Source organism: Crocodylus siamensis, chromosome 1, assembly GCF_052110815.1.
Source record: "Crocodylus siamensis isolate JL-2025a chromosome 1, ASM5211081v1, whole genome shotgun sequence".
In the NCBI taxonomy this organism is placed as follows: Eukaryota; Metazoa; Chordata; order Crocodylia; family Crocodylidae; genus Crocodylus; species Crocodylus siamensis.
The window spans coordinates 181,198,963-181,221,173 of record NC_143395.1 but is presented as its reverse complement, the minus strand read 5'-3'; the positions used below and the strand labels follow the sequence as shown (position 1 = coordinate 181,221,173).

The 22,211-nt window shown below is 43.3% G+C and overlaps 1 protein-coding gene across 3 annotated transcripts in view; it reads right to left on the bottom strand.

Moving 5' to 3' along the window:
- Positions 1–21,852, bottom strand: part of B3GNT2 (UDP-GlcNAc:betaGal beta-1,3-N-acetylglucosaminyltransferase 2) — a 31,673-nt gene extending 9,821 nt beyond the window's left edge. The window contains exon 1 of one of the 3 annotated variants that reach the window (XM_090050388.1): positions 21,671–21,852. The gene's annotated coding sequence lies outside the window, so the exon portion shown is untranslated. Of the gene's footprint in view, positions 1–21,380 lie in introns of all 3 variants that reach the window. The other 2 variants (XM_090050380.1, XM_090050369.1) reach the window with 2 other exon arrangements.
- Positions 21,853–22,211: the final 359 nt, after the last annotated feature.

The following is a 22,211-nucleotide window of genomic DNA, read 5'->3' as shown; positions in this document are numbered from 1 at the left end:
AAATATTCCCAAACAGGGTCTCTTATGGCCTGGCAAGACTGCAAGCTTCTGCCTGGCCCCTGGTGCTGCTCAGCATGGGTAGGAGGTCCAGAGCAGGTGCGGGATGGCCCGGGTCAGGGCCATGTGCTCATGTTCTGGCTGGTCCACTCTGCTGGGCTGATTCTGGAGCAGGTGCAGGGTGGACCGGGGTTGGGGCTGGGGCCAGCGGCAGCAACAGTCAGAAGGAGCTGCCGCTGCCTGGGCTACCTAGGAAGGCAGTCCAGCTGCGAAGCCACCCCAGCTCTGCTGTATGCCCAGGGAGCGGCAGGACATGCCACAGGATGGATGGAGTCCGGGCGAGGTGGGACCAGGGGACCCACTGCATGCCTAGCAAAGTCCCTCTGTGGGCTGGATCCAGCCCATATTTTGCCCATCCCTGCTCTATTCATTTAATTTCTTGAGCCTTTGTACTTTCAGAGGCAAGGGCTTGACTCTGCATACAGAAGTTTGCAGAGAGACAATACAGCTGACAGATAGATTTCATAGACATTAGGGCTGGAAGGGACCTCAGAAGATCATTGAGTCCAGCCCCCTGCCCAAAGGGCAGGAAGTCAGCTGGGGTCATAGGAACCCAGCAAGATAAGCATCCAATTTGCTCTTGAAGGTGTTCAATGTAGGTGCTATGACAGGCTATTCCAGACCTTGGTGGCTTGGATAGTAAAGAAGTTCTTCCTTATGTCCAGCCAGAAATGGTCTTGCAGTAGTTTATGACCATTCGACCTTGTCATCCCTTGGGGTGCTCTGGTGAACAAACGTTCCCCCAGGTACTGGTGGTCACCCCTGATAAACTTATAGGTGGCCATTAGATCACCCCTGAGCCTGCACTTTTCCAGGCTAAAGAGTCCCATGGCTCTCAGCCTGTCATCGTACGGTCTGCTTTTCTGACCTCTGATCATGTGCATGGCTCTTCTCTGGACTCTCTCAAGCTTCTCCACATCCTTTTTGAATTGTGGGGCCCAAAACTGGACGCAGCACTCCAGCTGCGGCCTCACCAAGGCCGAGTACAAGGGGAGAATGACGTCCCGGGATTTGCTCGAGAAGCATCTATGGATGCACGCCAGCATTTTGGTCACTTTACTAGCCGCAGCATCGTATTGCAGGCTCATGTTCATCTTGTGGTCAATGATGACCCCCAAGTCTCTTTCTTCCTTAGTGCTGGCCAGCGTAGCACTGCCGAGCCTATAAGGAAGCTGCAGGTTTTTCTTCCCAAGGTATAGAAACTTGCATTTTTTGGTGTTGAACACCATCAGGTTCTCATCCGCCCATTTCCTGAGTTTGTCTAGGTCAGCCTGGATCATCTGCCTGTTTTCTAGTGTGAATGCTTTGCCCCAAAGTTTGGTGTCATTGGTGAACTTGGCCAGTCCACTTCTGACTCCAGTGTCCACATCATTAATGAAGATGTTGAACAATATGGGTCCAAGGACAGAGCCTTGGGGGAACCCCATGGGTCACAGGACACCATGATGAGTGACTTTCATCAATTACTACCCTCTGGGTCTGACCATGGAGCCAATTTTCCAGCCAGTGGATCGTGGTGGACCCAAGGCCACAACTGGCCAGTTTCGCCAAGAGGTGATCATGGGATACCAGATCAAAGGCTTTTTTGAAGTCAAGATATATGACATCAATCTCTTTTCCCTTGTCCAAGTGATAGGTCACCTGGTCATAGAAGGAAATGAGATTGGTCAAGCAAGACCTACCTACAACAAACCCATGCTGGCTATCCCTCAGGATGTTGGTGTCAGCCAGTCCATGAAGGATGGCCTCTTTAATAAAACTTTTCTAAGATCTTCCCCGGGATAGAAGTCAGGCTGATGGGCCTATGGTTAGTTGGATCCACTTTCCTCCCTTTTTTGAAGATAGACACCACATTGGCCTTCTTCCAGTCTTTGGGAATCAGGTCTGTTGTCTCTCATCTTTATAATATGCTTGTTAACAAGCATATTATCTCTGGAGACACAAATCCACAGTTTAAGAACTGAAACTAAGCATCAGAGAGATGCTTAATGGGATCTTGTAGACTGAGTGCTGAGTCTCATTGGGTAGAGTGGTTTTCTTTCATCTTTACTCATCTATAAAGAAGCCTCTGGGAACCCCACAAGATTAGGCCCCTAATATAGTCCATGGCTTATGCCCCATGTATAAAACTTTTAGAAAAGTTACATGAATATATTGTCTCAAATAATATAATTAGAAGTTATAATCCCATTCCATGATGATATCTTTGAGCTTTAACATATCTTAAATTAAAACTATCTTTATATAGAGGTTTAGTTTTTTTTGGGGAAAAAGCACCAATAAAAAAAAAAAAAAAATCTGATAAGGTAAAAATCCGATCTTTTTTTTAATTGTTGATTTTTATCTGCCCTGGTGCAAATTAAAGCTCAATAGCAATCAACTATAAAATTAGTACATATTTTCAAGGTCTAACTTCACAGATGGTTGGAGGTTTTTGTTTTTTTTTTAAATCATGTGAGAAGTATTTTCTACACGTAGCTGACCTCAAGGTAACTGTGTTATTAACCAGTTAACTGCATGATACTTGTATACATGTAGAAGGGATCCAAGAGACTGAATGAACGAAATACCTAGGTAATGTTTCATTTTCCGATAATATTCAGAAAATTTCCAATAATACTAAACAGAATAGTATTAATAATACTAACAGAAACAGAAGTGCTTGGTACCCATTACACATTAAACACCAACCACTACTTCTTACTCTGATCTTCAATTGGTTTTATAAACAAGTTTCCTACATCTAAACAAGGTTGCTAACAAAGTTTACATATTTGAGATGCAATATTGATCCCATATGCAAGTTGGAGATATAATAGAGAAACACAAATAAAATATAGGTTAAGCCAATGAAGCTGATGGTTTATATATGCAATATAAATCATATTTTACACACACACACACCAACACCAGTTTTCCATATATATTAGGAGGGCATGGTAAAGGAAAAATATGATATATCCTTTTATATTTACTTTTGCTTTTTAACAGTCAAAAAGGCCAAAGGCTTCTTTTCTCTTTCTTTCTTTTTTTTTTTTTTAAGTTGGAAAACTTAGGTAGAAGCAAACCTGGAAGACTAAGATAAAGTAAAAAAATGTTTAACACACAACCAGTTTCAGAACTTTTTCATGAACTTATAGAAAAAAGCACAAGTTTAAATATTTTTAAGCGTTTTGAAGCTCCTGGCAAAGCTAGAAATACAATCAATCTCTTGACTCAAGCTACTGCCTTAAAAAATTAATCTTTCCTCTCAATGCATAATGCTCATAGTAACATATCATAATTTCTAAAATTCCAAATTTTAAAGTCCTGCAATACCAAAATTATAAATTGTCATTGTTTATTGGCTTCAAGTAAAGACTATCAGCATGGCATTCTGATGGACAAAATACAAGAGTTATTTTTGTGTCATTTTAAATAGTTAGGAAATTCAACATACGATATACGCTGTGAGGGGAAAGCAGACTAATGGATAACTATGGGATGAGCACGAAAAGTATGTAATTGTCACAGACCATTTCTACACTGGGGATACTTTGCCAGATGAGGAATAGGTACACTACCAAACCTGTATTTTGTACCAGTACAGTAAACATCTTCATAGTTCCTTAACCTCTAGAATGTAATCATACTCGTAAAAAAAAAAAAAATACAATTATGCCAATAGGACTACCTCTATATCAGCAAGTCTCAAACTTCTGGGGGGCTGTGCACCACCTTTTGTGTCTGCTATAGTACCATGTACTTCTAACTACTATGGATAATAAAAAGTAAACACGTCATTACAATCATACTTCAAGTTTCTCCAACCTAAGAGATACCGTAGAATTATTCTTCAATTTTCTTAATTTATATTTCTCTTTTCCCATTTCTTTTTCTTTTCCATCCCCTATAAGTCTCTCAAATTGGAACATACAGCCAGCACTGTGTTATACTAAACATACCCCTTTGTACGCTTGACAGACATGCCTATGACATCAGAAGCTGATGGTCCTGCAACAGGTTATCATCATAGGGAAGGCATTAGCATAGCAGCAAGTGATGTATGAAAAAATGCAACTATAAAATTCGTGATCAAATTCGTAAACATTTAGGGGTACAGTTCTGTTTCTGTTGGTTTGTTTGTCTTTTAAAGAACTGTAGTAGGAACCTATACTGTGGCCAAAGAAAACAGTCTATGTAGATACAAAGAAGATTGTAATAATTAACTGTACTACAGTATTTGTATGACAAAGCCGAATTAAAAACCTTTTTTTTTTTTTTTTTTTTTTTTTTTTTACTCATTGTGCATGATAAAAGGTACAATAAACACTACCAAGGGTATATACTATTCCTTTCACTGTACTAAGTTCATTCTAAATTTTCCAAGACCTCGGTCAAAAGCTCCAATCTAACCCCTCAAGGAAGTTGCCATCTTTCAAAGGACAGTCCCTTTTTGTAAAATTTGGCCTCAATTTAAGCATGGAGAACTTTGATACTCAACTTTAATGTGAAGCCCTATCTTTTTTCATGTTCAGTTCATCTGCAACGTAACTTCTGCTGCTGACAAAATAGAACCATTATGTACATTCTTAGGTCCTGAAGGTGAGCCAAGATTCAGACAATTATTTTAAGACAACGAAGTCAAACAGCGAATATCACATCCCTTTGAATACATTTTAAATTTTAATAAACCTTACAGCATCACAACATCACGCAAACACTATGAGAGGGGTTTTTGAACATGGGAACCTACAGCTCTAGAAACAAAATGTAAAATCACGAGCCCCAGGTTATGAAGACTTTTTAAACAACCATTTCCAATACCAAATGGTTTTAATACATTGCTGTTGGTTTTCCAGCTGCACACTCAAATATGTTTAAACTTTTCAGATAGATCAGAGCTTAGACATAAAGCACATCAGTTAGAAAGAGTATTCAAAATGCCAGCATGTGGCCAAAGTCATAAATCAGGCATCTTACTTTGCTATCGCAACACAAACCATTGTAATAGATCATAGCCAAAGTCACGTATTCTGCAAAACTTCAAATTCTGAAGCAATGTCCTAGTTTCTGTGTGACACCAACACTATACCATATAGCAATCATTTTTTTTCTAACAGTGTATTTTAATAATCATAATAGCCTTCTTTTGAACTATTTATCAGTTTATTTTAAAACTTCTAGAATTGCCACCTGTTGCATTATTTAATACCAACAGTGCACAACTGCCCTGTAGTAATTTCATATGAGCCCTAGAATTTAAAGAAAGTAAGGATTAGGGCTTTTAAAGCAAGCTTTGCAAGAGAAGAATCCCTGGATTAGTGGTTTTAAGCACCTGCAGCAGGATTTACTGAGACCAAACTTACAACCATTTTTGTCCTGTTAGAACTGTATACCTGGTACGCAGACCTGGTATAAGTAAAGCTGGATCTATTATCCACCCTCAATAAACAAAGCCTGGATGGTGGAGAAAATCCTTTTGCAATTTTCATTTGCAAAGCAATGGGGGTGGGGGAGAACAGACCAACTCTGAGCATATATTTTTGTATCTTTTTCTAGAGTTAGCCTTCCACAATTCATGTTTTCTCCATTTAACCTTTACAGATGAATAACTGTTGTCCAAGACACTAAGACAGGGAAGCAAACAGCTCAGATAACTGTGCTGTTCTAGGTCCCAAGTTCCTTTCCAGTCCACATTGGCAGTAAATCAGAAGTCACTGGTGTGCTGCTAAATGATGTCCCACTTCAATGCCTGGGTGTCTCTTACCACCACAGAAAGGGTAGCACCATCACAACTGCCACTAACTGATGTGCAGTTTGGGAGATCAAAACACAAATTGGACAGTACCATTACTATCATTTACAACAGTTTATATACCACTGCTTAGTGCAATGACTTTTTAATTAAAAGCTACCCAGGATACTACAAACTGAAAAACCATGTGCTACAATTCAAAAGAATTATGTATGCAATTTTAATTTTTATGCAACACTTTAACAAAATAAATTTACTATATATTACTTTTGCCATACCGCCTTTCTATTTAAAAAAAATCTGTAAAGCCAGAAAAAAAGTGAAAATAAAGACTTGGTGAAAAGCCAATACATATTCAGAACTGCTGGAGGGGAGAAAGGGAAGGGGAAGGTATGACTGTTTGGATTGACCAGAGTGTATGTCCCTGGACCCTAAGAAGGACTCCGATTTCCAGAATTTGAAGTTGCCACAAGGTGCCCAACAAATCCAAAACCTCAACTGTTTTACCCTCTTCCAGCAGTTAGGGAATAAACAGGTTAAAGGGACATTATCTCCTTTGCTAAAACGTCCAGGTTACCATGGAGGTCATGAATCTCTCTACCAATTTCTCTTCTTTCAGAATTTGATTTTGGGCCCTGTTTCATTATTAAACAGCAGTTAAATCTGCCCCCAATTTTGCTATAACTTAATTCTTACTAAGAAAAGGTAGCTAGCTGTTAGTATGAAGTCAGACAAAAGGCAAGGAAGAGGCGTACCTTACAGACTAAATGAATCAGGAGATGTGCAAGCTTTCATGAGCCACAGCTCACTACTTTAGGTTCTTCATAACTAGGACAGCATACAGATTTTCAGTTTTGGAGAAATTCTTACTGACAGAAGAATAGCTCAGGGTCTGGAATGAACATGCATTCCAGCCTACTAGCTGAACCCATGTAGCTTTTTAACCAGAGAGCACCAGAGCTGCGATTCACAAATCTTTTTTGTACCAGGACCCATTTGTAAATAGCGATAGCTAGTCCCGACCCAGCAAATAGTAGAAAACACACAAGTATTTTGTCCCCAAAATACCTATTACACATTACAAGTTAAAGCAGCTCAACAGCCTTTAAAATTAAGGCAGAAATGAACATGAGGAAAACATTAACAGCAATATCAACATGTGGTCCTCCATTACCCACAAGTGACATTCATCATTGTGCAATCCGCATAATACAAATAGCCAGTGCCCCTCACTCCCAACTCACAGCCCCCCAGTCCTGCTGGTTCCCCTCATTCCTGACCCAGTGCCCGCCACCCTGACAGTGTCTGGGAAAGGGGGTGGGAGTGTGCACCTACAGTGGGCACAAGGCTGCAACCTGGCTGGGCCAGCATGGGCAGAAGCCACCTCTGCACTGCAGCCCAGCTGACAGGATGCAGAGCTGGGCATCAAGTCTCATTGCTCCTACTGCCACCATCAAAAACCCCACGCCAGCCATGCCACCAGCAGCACAAGGAGGAATGAGGGAGAGGGGCACTACTCTCCACTCCTCCTGTCACCAGCCACCTGCACACCAGGCTGAGGCTCTACCCCCATCACCATGGCCTGGCTGTTGCTGCTCCCCTCAGGCTACTCACGCTGCCCACCACCCCTAGCCAGTTACTCCTTGCACAGCCGGCACAGGGGGTCCCAGCAGCAGTAACAGTGAGTCTCGCCACCCCAATCTGCCCTCCTGTGTCAGGTCGTGCCTGCAGGGCTGCATAGGCTGCTCATGCCTGTGCTGGTCTGGCCAGGCTGCAATCCCATGCCTTCTGTGGGCACGCAAATCTGGGAAGGCATGTAGCTGCCCCCCTGCAACACATCGTCTATGCCTCCCTTCTCCCCCACCCCACAGATTTACCCATCAGGAGTTGCTCTCTATACTGTCTGGCTGCTATATACATGTTTCCACACATGAACATGGCACCCCTGCCTGATCACCCTCCTTCTGCTTCCTGCAGCCCCTTGCAGGCTGGAACTCTGCCAGCCTGCAGGGAGAAATGTATGGTTTTCCATGTTTTTCTCCTTTAAAGGAGAAAATGAGTGATTTTCCATGTTTTCCCATGATTGTTCGCTACCCCTTCATATATTCCTGTGACCCATGGGATGACGGATGCTCTATGGGCCACACTCACCATCAGGGGAGCCCATTATCTGACATCCAGTCCTCCCTCTTATGTAGGCAGGGGACTGGCTGTCAATAGGCAGAGCCCAAGTTTAAAACTGCCTCATGCTGTACATGGCGAAATTTAAAAACAGTGATGCAAGGGGGTAGGGCTGAGGACAGATTCTCTGACCTTGGGTCCCAGCTCCCTGGCTTAAAAAAATAAAATACAATAAAATCACTACATGTGCTGTTCATATAGTATTTAAAGCCCAGGGGACTCTGAACTGGGGCAGGAATATCTTTTTTGGCCCTAGTTCTTGGCCTCCCCAGGCTCTGCAATCCCTGCTGCCCAGTTTTTAAACCCTGGGGACCAGGAGCCTCCTTGAGTCTAAGTCCCAATCCCTAAGACTCGCCTGCGACTGCAAGACTGTTTCCCACCCTTGTACTTTTACAGTTCCATCTGGAGGCATGGGAAAATTGTCTGCAATTCCCCCCATGGAGAACTGTCCTCTCCCATTATGCCTTAGTCATCCTTCAAAACAGAAAAAATAATTTAGGAAAGATTACTCTTTCTGATGTTACAGCCAGTCTGCAGACAGTGTTTTGGGCTCAAATTTATATAAGAAAATTGCAACAGCCTCACTAAAGTTATAATTTAAACCATTTCAGTTAAACCTGTGTAAAAATACCATAAAAAACCTTAAGCTGAAACAAGTGTATGTACACAAGTCAGGTATCTTTAGCTTTGTTTAAATCAATTTGTTTTCAGAAATAGAAACATGCACTGGCATAACTAATTTGAATCAGACACTGATTTAAAAGTAAACTGTTACAACTTTTATGTAGAAAAATACCACTTTTCAGAGTCCTACACATGCTGCATTCATTTAAAAAAAATTTTAAAAATTAGGAAAGACTTAATGGGCGTGTCCACACAAGCAAGCATGTGCCTCTTGCCCTGCCTCAAGCCCCTTTGAGGCAGGTCAACAGGCACATGCAGGAACAAAAAAAAAGTTTGCAACATGGGGAGAAATTTATAAATAAATAAATAAAAATCAATGTTTAAAAAAGCGGCACAGGGCACGGTCCTGAGGCAACCGGAGGCTGGGTCCTCCATGGGCCAGAGCATCTCTATGGTTGGCCCTCGCCCTGATGCTGAAACACATGGCTGGCAAGGCTGCACGTTTCAGTACCAGGGCTCCAGTGCTGGTGAGTAAGGGGCTGGGGGAGGGGACCATGGAGAGGACCCCCGATGGCTCCACCCACTCCCCCAGCCCCCCTGAGGCCCCCTCCCTCTGCTGGAGCCGGCCCCTCCCCCTGCCAGGCCCCCAACCCCTGCCCTGCCCCATAGCTTAAAAAACAAACCAACCCCAGAACTTACCGGCAGTTGGAACTGCCGTGCATCTGCCTGGGGTCTTGCCCACACAGTGACAGCCCCAGCCTGGACTCTCCTGCCCCTCTGCTGTCCTGTGCTGCCCGAGGGGCTCTGTCAGGAGACCCTGGAGCCCTGCCTCCCCCCCCCCAAAGGTAAGCAGAGGCCTTTTTTGTTTTGTTCTGTTGGGTTTTTTTTTTTTTTAAAGTGATGGTGCCTTGGGTTGTGGGGGTAGCCATGGGGGCCTGGAGGTGCAAGCTGGGGGATGAGGATGGGTGGGGCACCTGTTGGGGAGGGTCTGGGGGAGTGGGGGGTGGGGCTGGGTGAGGCAACCATTGGGGGGGCTGCACCATCTGGTGGGGGATGGGGGCAGGTAGGCCAGCAATTGGGGGGGGCAGGAGGGGCATGTGGGTCTTGCAGGAGGGGTGGTAGCCCCTGTCAGGGCCATTTGGCCCCCTTTGGGGACCTATACCCCTTGTGTGGGGGTTGAATCCTCTATTGGGGGCCCAAACCCGTTATGAGAGAGGGCCCATCATCACCCTGTGGAAGTGCAGCAAAACATATATTAATGAAATATGTATTTATAGAGTTCACTTTATTATTATGATAAGAGACTTGCTTTAACACTGTAGATATATCAATAAAACACTGTCTAACTGATCATGGTCTCTTTCTTGCTCTCTGTCTTTATAGCGGTCTTTTGTTTTACTTGTGGAGGATCATGGATTTGGGGGTATTTTACAGAGTGACTTTGGGATTTTTTGTTTTTTTGTTCTGGTTTTGTTTTTTTTTTTAAATCAGGGATTTTTCAGTTTTCCAATAGGGAACACCAGAATTCTTGCTAGGGAGGCCAGGGGCAGGACCCTGCTTGCTCAGAGCTAGCATCTTGGACCCATCTGGCTGTGGCTGACTTCCTGGACAACTAGGGTCAGAAGGAAATGCTTTGACAGTTCAAAGCAGGCCACCACACCCGAAACATCTTCCAGGTGATAGCTGCCCAGATGGCCGGGCAGGGGCATACATGGCAGTAGTGCCGTACAAAGGCCAACCCCGCAACCGCAGTCCACGGGCCCAGAGAGGCAGATGCCTCTACTGGCTCTGCAGTTCCCATCCAAGTCTGGCAGGTGCACGGTAGGTCACAGCCAGGCAGCAGCCCCCACTGCCAGACTGCTGCAGTGGGTAGAAGGTGCAGGGAACTCTCAGGGCTGCTTCAGCACTCCAGCTGGCACAAGGGGTAGGGTCCCCAGGTACCAGTTGGCTGGGCCCCAGAAGCTCCTGAGAGCTAGTAACCCTGAGATACTTGTCAGGGTGGCTTTTCTTTACTGCTGGGGCCAGGACAGGGCAGCTTTTTATATTGCTGGGACAGCACAGGTGCTGGCCCTGGGCTCTAGCTCCCCCTGGCTGAAGATCCGGGAGAAGCTAGGCAGGGTTACTGTGCCCCAAGTGGCACAATTTGTTCCACAACAAAGTGCATGTCTGAGCATGTGCGCTAAAGCAAAAAGGCCCGGCTCAAATTGTCACCGCTCCTATTTGAGCTGCTGCAAGCACACGTGCTTGCATGTATGGATGTGCCCAATCAGTTCAATTAAAGCTCTATTAGATCATGTATAGCTAATTGTTTGAAAAATCACCTTTAAAAATTGGAAAAAAAAAAAAAAATGTTAAAAGCCACCTCTTTATGAAGACATAATGAAATACTTCAAGCATAAGAGTGGAGGCAGATTTCATGCAACAATCTGAAGTTTGGCCATTAGTCGAGAAAGAATTGTGCTACCAGAATAAGGCAAGACTAATAATTTGCTTAAAAGATATGCCATCAAGTATTTTAGTCCAAACTTTGACCCACTTTATCAGAAAACAATTAGTCAATCCACATCTAAATAATGTCTTCTCATCACCCAGTCATAAGCTTACCACTATCAGTAATGCCAACTCTCATGAAAAAAAAAAATCATGTGACTCCTGATTTCCAAGTTAAATGAACTCTGACTCACGATCTCCTGATAGAGAGATCAAATCTTGGGATTTTCTTCTTTTGGCGTATGTAGGGAGCACTAAGCTGGTAAGCCTGTGGACGTGAAGGGGCAGGGGGAGAGGGGGCACATCGAGGCCCCACAGTGAGGGTCCTAGGGAGTGAGGCAGGCACTGAAATGAATGGGGCCTCAGGGCCAGGGCAGGTCATGAGCCACAGGCAGCTGTCTCTCTGTGCGTCTGCCCCTCACTCCCAAGCCAGAGCCCCTCCCAGCCCTGTCTCTCACTCCTGAGCCACAGCCCCCTCCATCCTGCCGGGGTGTTTGGGGACGCCCCCTCCACAGGCTCCAAACTCCCCCCCCCACACACACACACTTCAAAAACAACATCATGGTTTTAAGAGTTTGTCTCATGATTTTTGACACAGTGGGGTTGGCAATACCACACTATATTAGTAACATAAAAAAACAAAAATAAACTTGTTTTACCTATTCACTTCACTTGGTAGCTTTGCAACTGCAGTTAAACAGTCCCATCCCAGGAATGCTGACACTGAATTCTGGTTCTTAAGGTAATAAATACAACAGCAAAAGTTAACTTCCGCTGTATCCAAAGGCAATTAAAATATATTTAACAAATGTTAAGTTTTTAAAGGCTGCAATATAACAAACAAGTTAAAAGAAAGGAAAAAAACCCCACTAAGGCTTTAAAATGTACTTGATGGGATTATATTAATAAAAGCTGGGGGGGTTTTTAAAAGGAAGAACACTTCATAAAAAAAGCTTTTACTACTATAACTGCATCAAGTACATTTTAAAGTCTTAGTATTTTTTCTTTTCTTTTAACTTGTTATATTTTTAAAAGGCTGCAATATAGCAAACATCTGTTAAAGATATTTATCTTTCTTTTGGTTACAGCAGAAGTTAACTTTTGCTGGTTTTCCCACCTCAGTATGATGATCATGAACCATATGACAATTACCAACCATGCAAATGTTCAAACTAAGACTTTACTATTTTAAATCAGACTGACAACTAAATACAAAAATTAAAAAGAAAAATGACTATAAAATGTAGTTATCAGACTAAATTTATCATTGGGCTTAAATCCATACTTAAGGCAGTCACCTGGGTTTCAATTTCTATAATTGTGACTCCTAATAACCTGCGGAGTCCAATGTCTTAAACAGTTATTTACATAAAACCGTATCACAGTATCTTCCATTTACAATCCATCAGTCTGTGTGCCTCATATCACAACCACCACTTTGAAGGTTTTGAGTAATTCGAAGTCTATGTAAATTATAATTACAACCAAATCTGGGGAACTCTATTCTGTGTAGTTCTGACTTATTCCGTCTTAAGCATGTTTTATCACAAGGTGCTTTAGTGTCTTGGATATGTCCAAAAGGACTAAGATGCAATCTTCATTAGAAACCAAAACTATGATGACCCACTCAGGAAACAATTTCCTTTAACTGTATTCCTTGACTTTTCTAACTGTAGTGTAGAAAAACATTTAACTGACTTAAGGGATCAGTGAGCAAAGCCAAGACATTTTCAGATTTGACTAAGATTATGGCTTCTTCAAGTAACTGTGATATAAACCTGTTCTGTGGAGTGAGCCACTGGGATGAAGTTTTGCACATGGATAGAGCACACAACTGCTCAGACATAGAAGCTTCTGTTCCCAACAGTTCAGGAACAACATGGTGGGAATCACAGACTCGGTATCCCTCTACTTTGTGATGCTGGTGGAAAGGCTGGGTAAGATTTTTACCTGTATGCTGCCACAAACCTACACTGGCATCAGACTTTGACCAGTAGCTTCTTGGTAAGTATGCACCATTGATTATTGGAAGAGCAGGAACTCCATTTACACTAGTACCCCAAACATAATGGCATAAGTTGAGCATTACTGCTGCCCCATAGTCATTGTTTTCAAATCTTACTTATAAATAACTCCAGTTGCTTCTCCACCTCTAGTCCTGTAAGCTGTAAGAGTGAAGTTTATTGTTACGTATAAAAATCAGAATAGCCGCAGTGAAACTGTACAACACTGGCGATTTCTCTTTGATACTTAATACTGCAAAGCAGCAACAACTACTCCGAAGGTACCTGCAGACTCAGTAAGGCAACACTGAAGCAGTTCACACTTAAAAAGATTACTCTCAGAACTACAAAGTGAAGACATTTTCCACCTCCATTTTCAAAACAGGTTTAAAGTTTAAATTTGTAGAAACTGAGGGGTCAGCCCCAACACTGAACACTCCAGGCAGTTTCCTTATGGCCTATTACCATTTTATATCCTGAGCCAAGCTGATTAAGTCACAGAGCCTTTAACGGCCCATAAAAAAATATATATATTGTATTTGAAAAAAAAAAAAATTATAAGATTTGTGACCCATAAGCCATTCAGATTGGACTAGACATATACAACTGTTGGCCTCAAAGGTGCTTTATTTTTTCCATAGTTAATAACTTGGGCCCCAATCTGCAAAAGGTATATAGGCACTTAACTTTCATTGATATAAATTAGTCAGATGCCTAAACTGCTTTGAATATCTAGACCTTAATTTCAGTTGTCTAATGAAGAACAGAATCAAACTAACTGCAGCTGCAGTCAAAGGTTGAAGGAAAGCCCAAGGTCTGCTCAATGTACGCAGCTATAATCAGTAGTGTTCATCACCTAGGGAAATAAGGTATACCAATAGAAACATAACTACAGCTACACCAAGATGACTGAACTTAACCTTTCACTTATTTCTGGTGCCTGCACAAATTTTATTATTTAATTGCACTGGTATAAGAAATTTAAAAACTGACAAAAGCCAGAGATCTCTACTTCATGTCCTCACTTGGCACCCTAGTTATTAACCTATAACCTGCACTCCTGGGATTAGTAGTACATTTAGTGGCTTCTTTCTAGCCACTGAGGGGAGCTTATAGTTCCTGGTTAGCCTACGGCCACCACTGCTATATGATAAACAGACCGGTTTCCAAAAGCAGCAAAGATACTATAGAGGGAGAGTACAGGAATGGAGCATTTCTAGTACAATATGACAACTGTCAGACCCTCCCATCAACCATCATTGGTTTTTGTAGGTTAAATGATACAGCCCCAATTGGTCTATTTAATAGCTCCCAACAAACCAGTTATCCACATATCTGTCTGATCCAGGAGGGCTCAATTTATGACTTGCAGAGCAGAACAAACCCATGGAGACATCATCCAGTTAATGTTGCCACCACTCCCCACTGCCAAATTTCCAACCCTAGCAGGCCAGATGATATGGACCCGTGTTAGGTCAGGCCAAAGTGCAGGGCCAGGGCAGTAGGCCCAATGCAGTCCACACAGCACCAGGGCCTTATCCACCACGTGCATGGCTAGGGCCAGGGCAGCAGACCATAGCTGGCACATGCAAGGTGGCAGGTCCAATCCAGTGCACACAGGGCCAAGGCCAGGGCCAGGACTGGGGTGGCAGGCTCAATCGTGCACAGGGCTGGGGTCACACACTGGATCACACCCATGCATCATCCCCAAGCCAGACCTGCCTCACGGATCAATCCCATGCACTGGATCTGGCCTGTGGACTGACCCCACACCACTCATCTGGCCTACAGGACAGGAAGGCTGGGCACTACTTGTCTAATTTTGTTTTGAATCTACTTATACTCTCCTCCTCAATCACTTTGTACGGCAACCAGTAGAAAACAGCATCCTTTTGTTTGTTTTAAACCCGCCTCCTGTTAATTTCAGTGGGTGCCTCCTTATTCTTATATTCTTGGAAATGGTGAATAACTATTTCCTCAATCATATCCCCCTGCCCCCATCAGCATTTCCCTTTATGAACTGAAGATTCCTAGCTTTCTCAGTTTTTCTCTGCTCTATACCCCTGACCATCTTGATTGCCCTTCTTTAACTTCAGTTCCACTGTATTCTTTTAAAATGTAGGAACCTGAATTGCATGCAGTGTTCAGGATGTGGGCCCACCATGGAAGTATATACTGTAGCATGATGATGTTTTCCATTTTGCTTTCAATTCCCATCCTAATGATGTCCTACATTTTATTGCCTTTTTTGGTTGCTGCTGCACACCAAGATGATGTTTTTAACTATACAAAGACTTCAAATAGCTTTCTGGAGTCATAACTGCTACTTCAAAGCCCAACACTGCATGTATAGCCAAGATTATTTTTCCCCCATAAGCATTATGTCATATTTGCCAACACTGATCCCTATGTGTATTACTTCGTATTTGCCTCAATTTATAACTTATTAATTGTTTTAAAAATATGCTGCAATGGTGAACTCCCTGATTTTAATGAGTTGGATGACTTTTTAATTATTTACATAAAATGAGAAGAAAAAAATATCAAGATAAGGTCAATACAAGCTTTATAAACATGCTGATGTCACATGATGCATTACAGCATCTTCAGTCTTTCCAGTGAATTGAAGTGGAGCATTTTCATTTCACCAAGTATTCTTAGTTTTATTATGCAGAACAGGTTGAAAGTTTTACCATTTGGACTGATTCAAAGTTGAGGAAACCAGAAAGTGCGTTTTTCTTTTCCAACATATGGAGAAAAGGTGGGAGGTCATGAGATCTACTCTTTCTAAAATTATGAATTCAGGACCACATTTTCAGATGTGTTTGAGCAACTAAAGGTTTGGATGAATGGTTAAAGAATTGTGCGAAACAGTTTAGGCAGTTAACATCCATTAATATCAATTGGTTTTGAAATCAAAGACAGCCAGCCACCTCACCCAGGGTGATTTAAAAAAAAAATTATCAATATCCATCTCTCTCTCAATAATTTAAATATAAATAAATAAATACATACAATCGGGGGGTTATTTAAATCAGATTTTTCTTGTTAAGATGATTTTAAATAAAAACTAAACCTATATAGAGATCGTTTTAATTTATGCTAAAGCTCAAAGACATCATCATAGTATATAATTAGAAGTTGTAATCCTTACTCTAGGAGACAATATATTCACATAACCTTTTTAGAAAAGTTTTATAAACAGGTCACAGCAAACCACAGAATGAATTTTATGGGGTTCACAGAGGCTCCTCTATAGATTAATAAAGATTAAAGAAAACCACTCTACTCAATGGGACTCAGTGCTCAGTCTAGAAGATCCCATTAAGCATTTCTATGATGCCTGGTTTCAGCTCTTGAACTGCAGCTTTGTGTCTCCAGAGATAACATCCTTATTAACAGCAGTATATCAAGAAGAAAGATAACAAACTTGATCAGCCCTCTTGTCTCTCTGAAAATTTGTGCAGTACACAGAATCAAGCCCTTACCGCTATCTAAAAGTGCAAAGTTTCAAGAAGTTAAATGAATCTACATATCTCTATCCATATATAGGACTTTGTCTGTCTTGTAATGCTGTGGTTCCTGGGAGGGTGTGGCTCCAGCCAGCACTGTACCAAGAATGCCGGTCAAGAATGACAGGCGGGGCGGGGCTCCAGTGGAGTAGGCCAGGTAGACATGGAACCAGTTGGGGGGTGGGGGGGGTGCAGGGCTGAACATGGAGTGGGAAGGAGGCGGGGGGTACACAGGTGGACGTGGAGCAGCAGCAGCAGCACAGTGTGATGGGTGGCAGTGGCCACTTCCACATGCAAACTCCCCCCACAACCCCATACCATTTTCTAACACAATAAAAACTTCAGGTCTAATTAAATGTATGTTAAGTAATTGAACTGCTAAAATGTGCATAGATAAAATGCATCAGATCTTGGCTAGCATAAAATACCAATTTTAGTATAAAAAGGCTATGCAAATATAAGTGGTTATATCAAAAAGATTACTGGGGGGATGTTCAACAGTTTAAATTAAGATGTCCTACTTGCTGATTTAAATCAATCCACCTTCAGAGGCCAAAGAACAAGTTACTTTGCTAGTATGATGGAATCACTATTAATAGACCAGTTTTCATGTACATGTGAGCAAAATAATCCAGAATAAGGCGATTCATCTCCCACCTTTGAACTGCAATTCAACAGGTTCTAACTGCTAAGGTATTAAGAACACTCTTTTTCTAAAATGTTTCCCCTGACCAGCTACTGATGAAATTATTTCATCAATTCTCCCTTTGTTTAAAACACATTGCACACCCCACACTCATCGCACCCTGGGACTTTTTTTTTTTTTTTTTTTATTTAAATGTTAATTGCTTCTCATGAGGTTTCTATTCAATCACTCTTCTGCACCACCTACCATAATGCATTTGAATGATTCAATCCTCTCTCACCATTATATAGGACCTGGAAGCTTGTGGAAGTTTACATGCATCTTTTAAACCAAAATTGCCCTACCTTGCACTCTCTGAAATCAACAGATAAGCTACTATAACCCGATGGGTACAAGATTGGGCCCAACATCTCTTCAAAAAACTTTTATACGAAAGGGGAATCTTGCATCCATTTAGATATGTATTCTCCAGAATGGAATTCGTGACTTTTCAGTTTCAAGTTGAAAATATGAAAATCTCTTCTCATTTCAAGTACCATTCTTCCTTATCCTTCAAATCACTGCCGGTCTTTTAGACGAACAGAAATTGTATTATGAAATCAAGGAGAGAGGAGCTAGAGAAAAAATAGTACCTGCATGCACAAAGAAATCTGACTGCGCTATAACAAGTACATATAATTTATAGGCAGATTAAGTAAATACTTTATATTTTTTCTTTCCAATTTTTTTTTCTGGATACAACCCAACCTAAAAGACCCTGAAGAAAATAGCAAAAAAAAAAAAAAAAAAAAAAATTGAACAACTCCTTACACACCAGGCACAATGACCCTAGCTTCTTCATAAATTAGAGGAGATTTTTCAAAGGATTATCTTCACATAGGCACCAACAGTTGAAGGGTTAATAGAAACACTTTCACACTTTCCAAGTCTGTTTCAATTACTTCTGTGTAATGGTTTACTATATCAGACATTCATATAAAACAGCAGGGAAAATATAAAAAGGAAAAAAGAGAAACACATTCGTTTCAAGTTTTAGTGGGTTATAAGTTACAATAACCAAACAAAAATATTCCTATAACCACATCACTGATTTCATATTTTAAAAAGTTCTACAGATGAGCTCACTCCTCACATCTGTTTACCCATTTTACAATGAAAATAAATGAAAACTGTTTAATCAACTGTGTAAGAGTAGGGTGTTTTAAGAATAAAAAAGGAAAACAAGACCCATTCTGGCCATCTCAACCCTCAGGATTTTTAAAACCATAGTGTTCTCAGCAGATTTGACAGTACGTTTCATGTTCCCCAAGTTACGGAAAGAAACACCAACTGTTGACCTCAAATATTTGGGCTGAGAGGGATAAAGGAATAGTAAACTATCAAAAGCTTAACATAACACTAGATAGAATTGAAATCAGTAAAATGAAGTTTTGGATCAAGCTCATTTCACCCCTATATTTCTGTTCCTTTTTGTTTGTTTAATCACTTCCCGTTAAAATTTTAATGGAGGCACTGTTTGGAAAATCGTCAACTGAATGGCAGGAGTTATGCTTTATTTCAGTTTCGTAAAAGCAAATGGTTTACCAAAATGCTTTTGACAACTACTAACAATGTGACAATTTAAAAATCGCATCCTGAAAAAAATGAAGGATTTCAATTTTTAAGAAAAAAAGGCTGGCAAGAAGAGTCTGAAATGAAATATAGATTGAAAAAAAGGGGTGTTAGAGTCCACAGCTATCTAGCTGAGTATCTTTGCGGCTAGAGTGCTCTCCTGTAGTTTAAGTCTAGATTGGCATGAATACAGAAATCTCAGCCAAGTCTACATAATAAACACTACACTACAGTCTCTACTCAAAGACAGAAGACTTCTATAACACTCAGAACACTGGCCTTGCAAGCCTTAACATCTTGCAGCTCTCAATCTCTACCAGTGGGAGCAGAAATATAGATTGTTTTGTGACTCAAAGGTAAAAAAAAAACAAAAAACAAAAAACAGACACTGTTCAGCTCAGAGGTAGCCAGGCTTGGTGTCAGATGGTCTGAAATAGTTTTATTACCAGCAGGGTTGCACTAGCAGGTAATAAAATACATGATTTTAAGCAAAATGCCAGTGCCTAGCAACCCACAGAGAGAAGGATCCACTGCAATTTCTAACGCTCAGTGAACTTACTCATGCAGCAAGCTAAACATGGGTATAAGCATTTCTGCAGTTAGAACCCAAGCATACATACATTCTCCCAGTTCATCCTATCCATACTCCAACTCCTAAACTTTAACCTAAGAGTCACTGCTCATCTTCATGCTACTGTAATAAATACTACTAACACCAATCATCACGTAAGCAAAAGAACGTTACACATCTGCTATTATTCAAGGGTATCTAAACCACCCTATACAAGTGTCCATTTTGCTTATTCAAAACAAAACTGCACAACAACCACACTCTCCCCCAGCTACCAAGCACAGGGCCTGAAAGCATCAGGAACACCCTAACTTGCCATAGGCAAAGCAGGATGACAAGGGCATTAAAAATCCTTTTGCAGCTGCCAGTCCTTTCAGCATCAAAAGGAGTGTCATCTACTGGAAAAGGCACTAGACTAGGTATCAGAGACCTGGGATCTATTCCCATCTGAGTATCTGTTATACAACGTCCAACAAATCACCTATCCCGACCTTACTGTACATGTCTCTGGAATAGACATAACATTTTCAGTAAATTGCTGAGTGTACCATTCATTACTAAAGTTTCATTACTAAAATGTATGCTCCATTGTATAACCCACTCATCTCTGCAATTAAACTTAAATAGGAAAACCACACAGATGGAGATAATGTAGACATCTAACAAAAAAGGAGAAAAGCCCCCTCCAAAAAATTAAGACTTGCCTACACAGAAAGAGTCTCCTAGCAGTAGTTTCAGGTATCCTCGTTGGTAAGTATAATGTTAAAAGATGAATACTTCCCTGCTATAACTCATAAATTATTGTCATTAAAAGGGACACTAATGATTTTAAACACTCAAACTCTACCAGCACTTACTGGTGGAAAAATCATCTCTTGATCAGCTGAGATGGAAAAGAGTAGCAGTCATTTCTCTTTTTGACCTGGTGCATTTGATAGTACTTTGGGCCTGATCCAATCCTTCCCCTGATTTCAACAGGGTTGGGATCAGGTCTCTCGTGTAATCAGTTCCATTGTTCCTCCCTTTATACCTAGCCAGCTTTCTGCTCAATTGTATGCATCTGTCACTCAAGGGGGGTGAGGATGGTAAGGAAAACAAACTTCTCAGTTCAATGGAAAAATCGAACCATATAAAAAGCACCAAACCTGCAGAGAGGCAAAGGGAAGATGGGCTTACAGCTACCTGGGGGGTTTGGTTTCTTTTTCCTCCCCTCCCCCCCCACTGGCCCCTACCTCTCTAGAAGGGGGGGGAGGGGAGAAGAAAATGGGCAGGATGAATAGGGAGTTTTCTTCAGGGGACTTAAAATCACTGAAACGGGGGGGAGGGGGAGGCAAAAGGGGGGCATCTAGTCCAAGCCAACTGAGGAGGGCAACTAGTCCACTCCTGCTCAAGGCAGGATCGTCCCCGTCTAAACCATCCTCATGGACTGGCTTTTCCACCATCCTTTTCCCTGACTGTCTCTCTCGCGCGGCTCCCGGCCTCCAACTTCTTTCCTAGTCCCTCCAGGAACAGCACAGACCAAGCGCTTCCTTAGCCCGACGAGGAGTGTTTGTGCCCGAAAGCTTGCAACAGAATTGTCCAACTATGTTAGTTTGTCTCATAAACGAGATCGGACCGACCCGTGTCTGCCCGCACACTCCCCTCTCTGCACGCTGCCGGTGCGTGGCCCTCCCCAGAGGCGCAGGCAAGGCAGGGAAGCGGCGGCGGGGGGTCGCGGAGCTGCTATGGGGACGAGCTCCCAGCAACTCCGCCTAACGTGGGCCAGGCCGGGCTCAGCCCGCGGGGCACACCAGCCCTGCACCAGCACCCAGCCCGGCGCCACAGCGGCAGCCACCCCGGAAACGTGTTGCAGCCGGCGGCGCGGCGCCGCGAGGAGAAGCGACCATACATAATATAAACTGCGACAGACGCGCGACCCGACGCCGTGAGCTCCCCTGGGGTGGCTCACCTTGCCGGGCAGGGGCTGGTGCCGGCCGCAGGTCGCTCCCGTCGCCCTTCCCGCATCCACCATCGCTTTTCAGCAGGGCCGCGGCCGCCCGCCGGGCTCCATGCGCGACCCTCACCTGGCCCCAGAGCCCGCACCCGCCGCGCCGGCAGTTGGGCGCCGCTCGCCTCGCGCCGGGGGGGCCGTCACGCGCTCCCCCGCCGCCGCTGCCTGTGCCGGCCGGCCGGGCTGGGCGCGGCGCCTCCGCCCCGCGCAGGGCGGCCGCCGCCTGGTTCCCGCCCTCGCTCACTCACACGCACTGCACCCCGAGCTCAGCCCCTGGGCGGCAGCAACAGCCGGCTGCGGGGGGGAAGTGCCGCCACATGCCGAGGCGAGAGGCGGCGCTAGATCTAGCCCCTCAACCGGGGCGGGGTCACACTTGTCCTCGCGACCCCCTGCCCGCGCTCTCTGAGCACGCGCTGGGCTGCAGGGGGGGTTGGAGGGAGCAGGTCGCGGAAACTACTGTTCCGGGACCCCGCCCCCCCGAGCTTGTCCGCAGCCAATCGGGAGAGGGAGCGTGGCCAGGCAGGGCGGGGCGTCCCGCAGTGGTGCCTGAGGCGGGCCGAGGTGGCCTGGGCTGCTCGAGATCCCGCGGGCTTTATTGCGGCATGGGTCGGGGGCTGCGGCTCGTCCTGGCGCAAGGCGGCTTCCCACAGGGTGCCAGCCTGCCCCGCGCCGTCCCCCCGAGATTTTTTGGCACATCCTTTTTTTCTTATTTGCCTCTCTACACATTGGATCAGATCTCAGTTCTGGGCATATGTTTCTGACGGGGTAGCAGTACAAGTGGCTTCATGT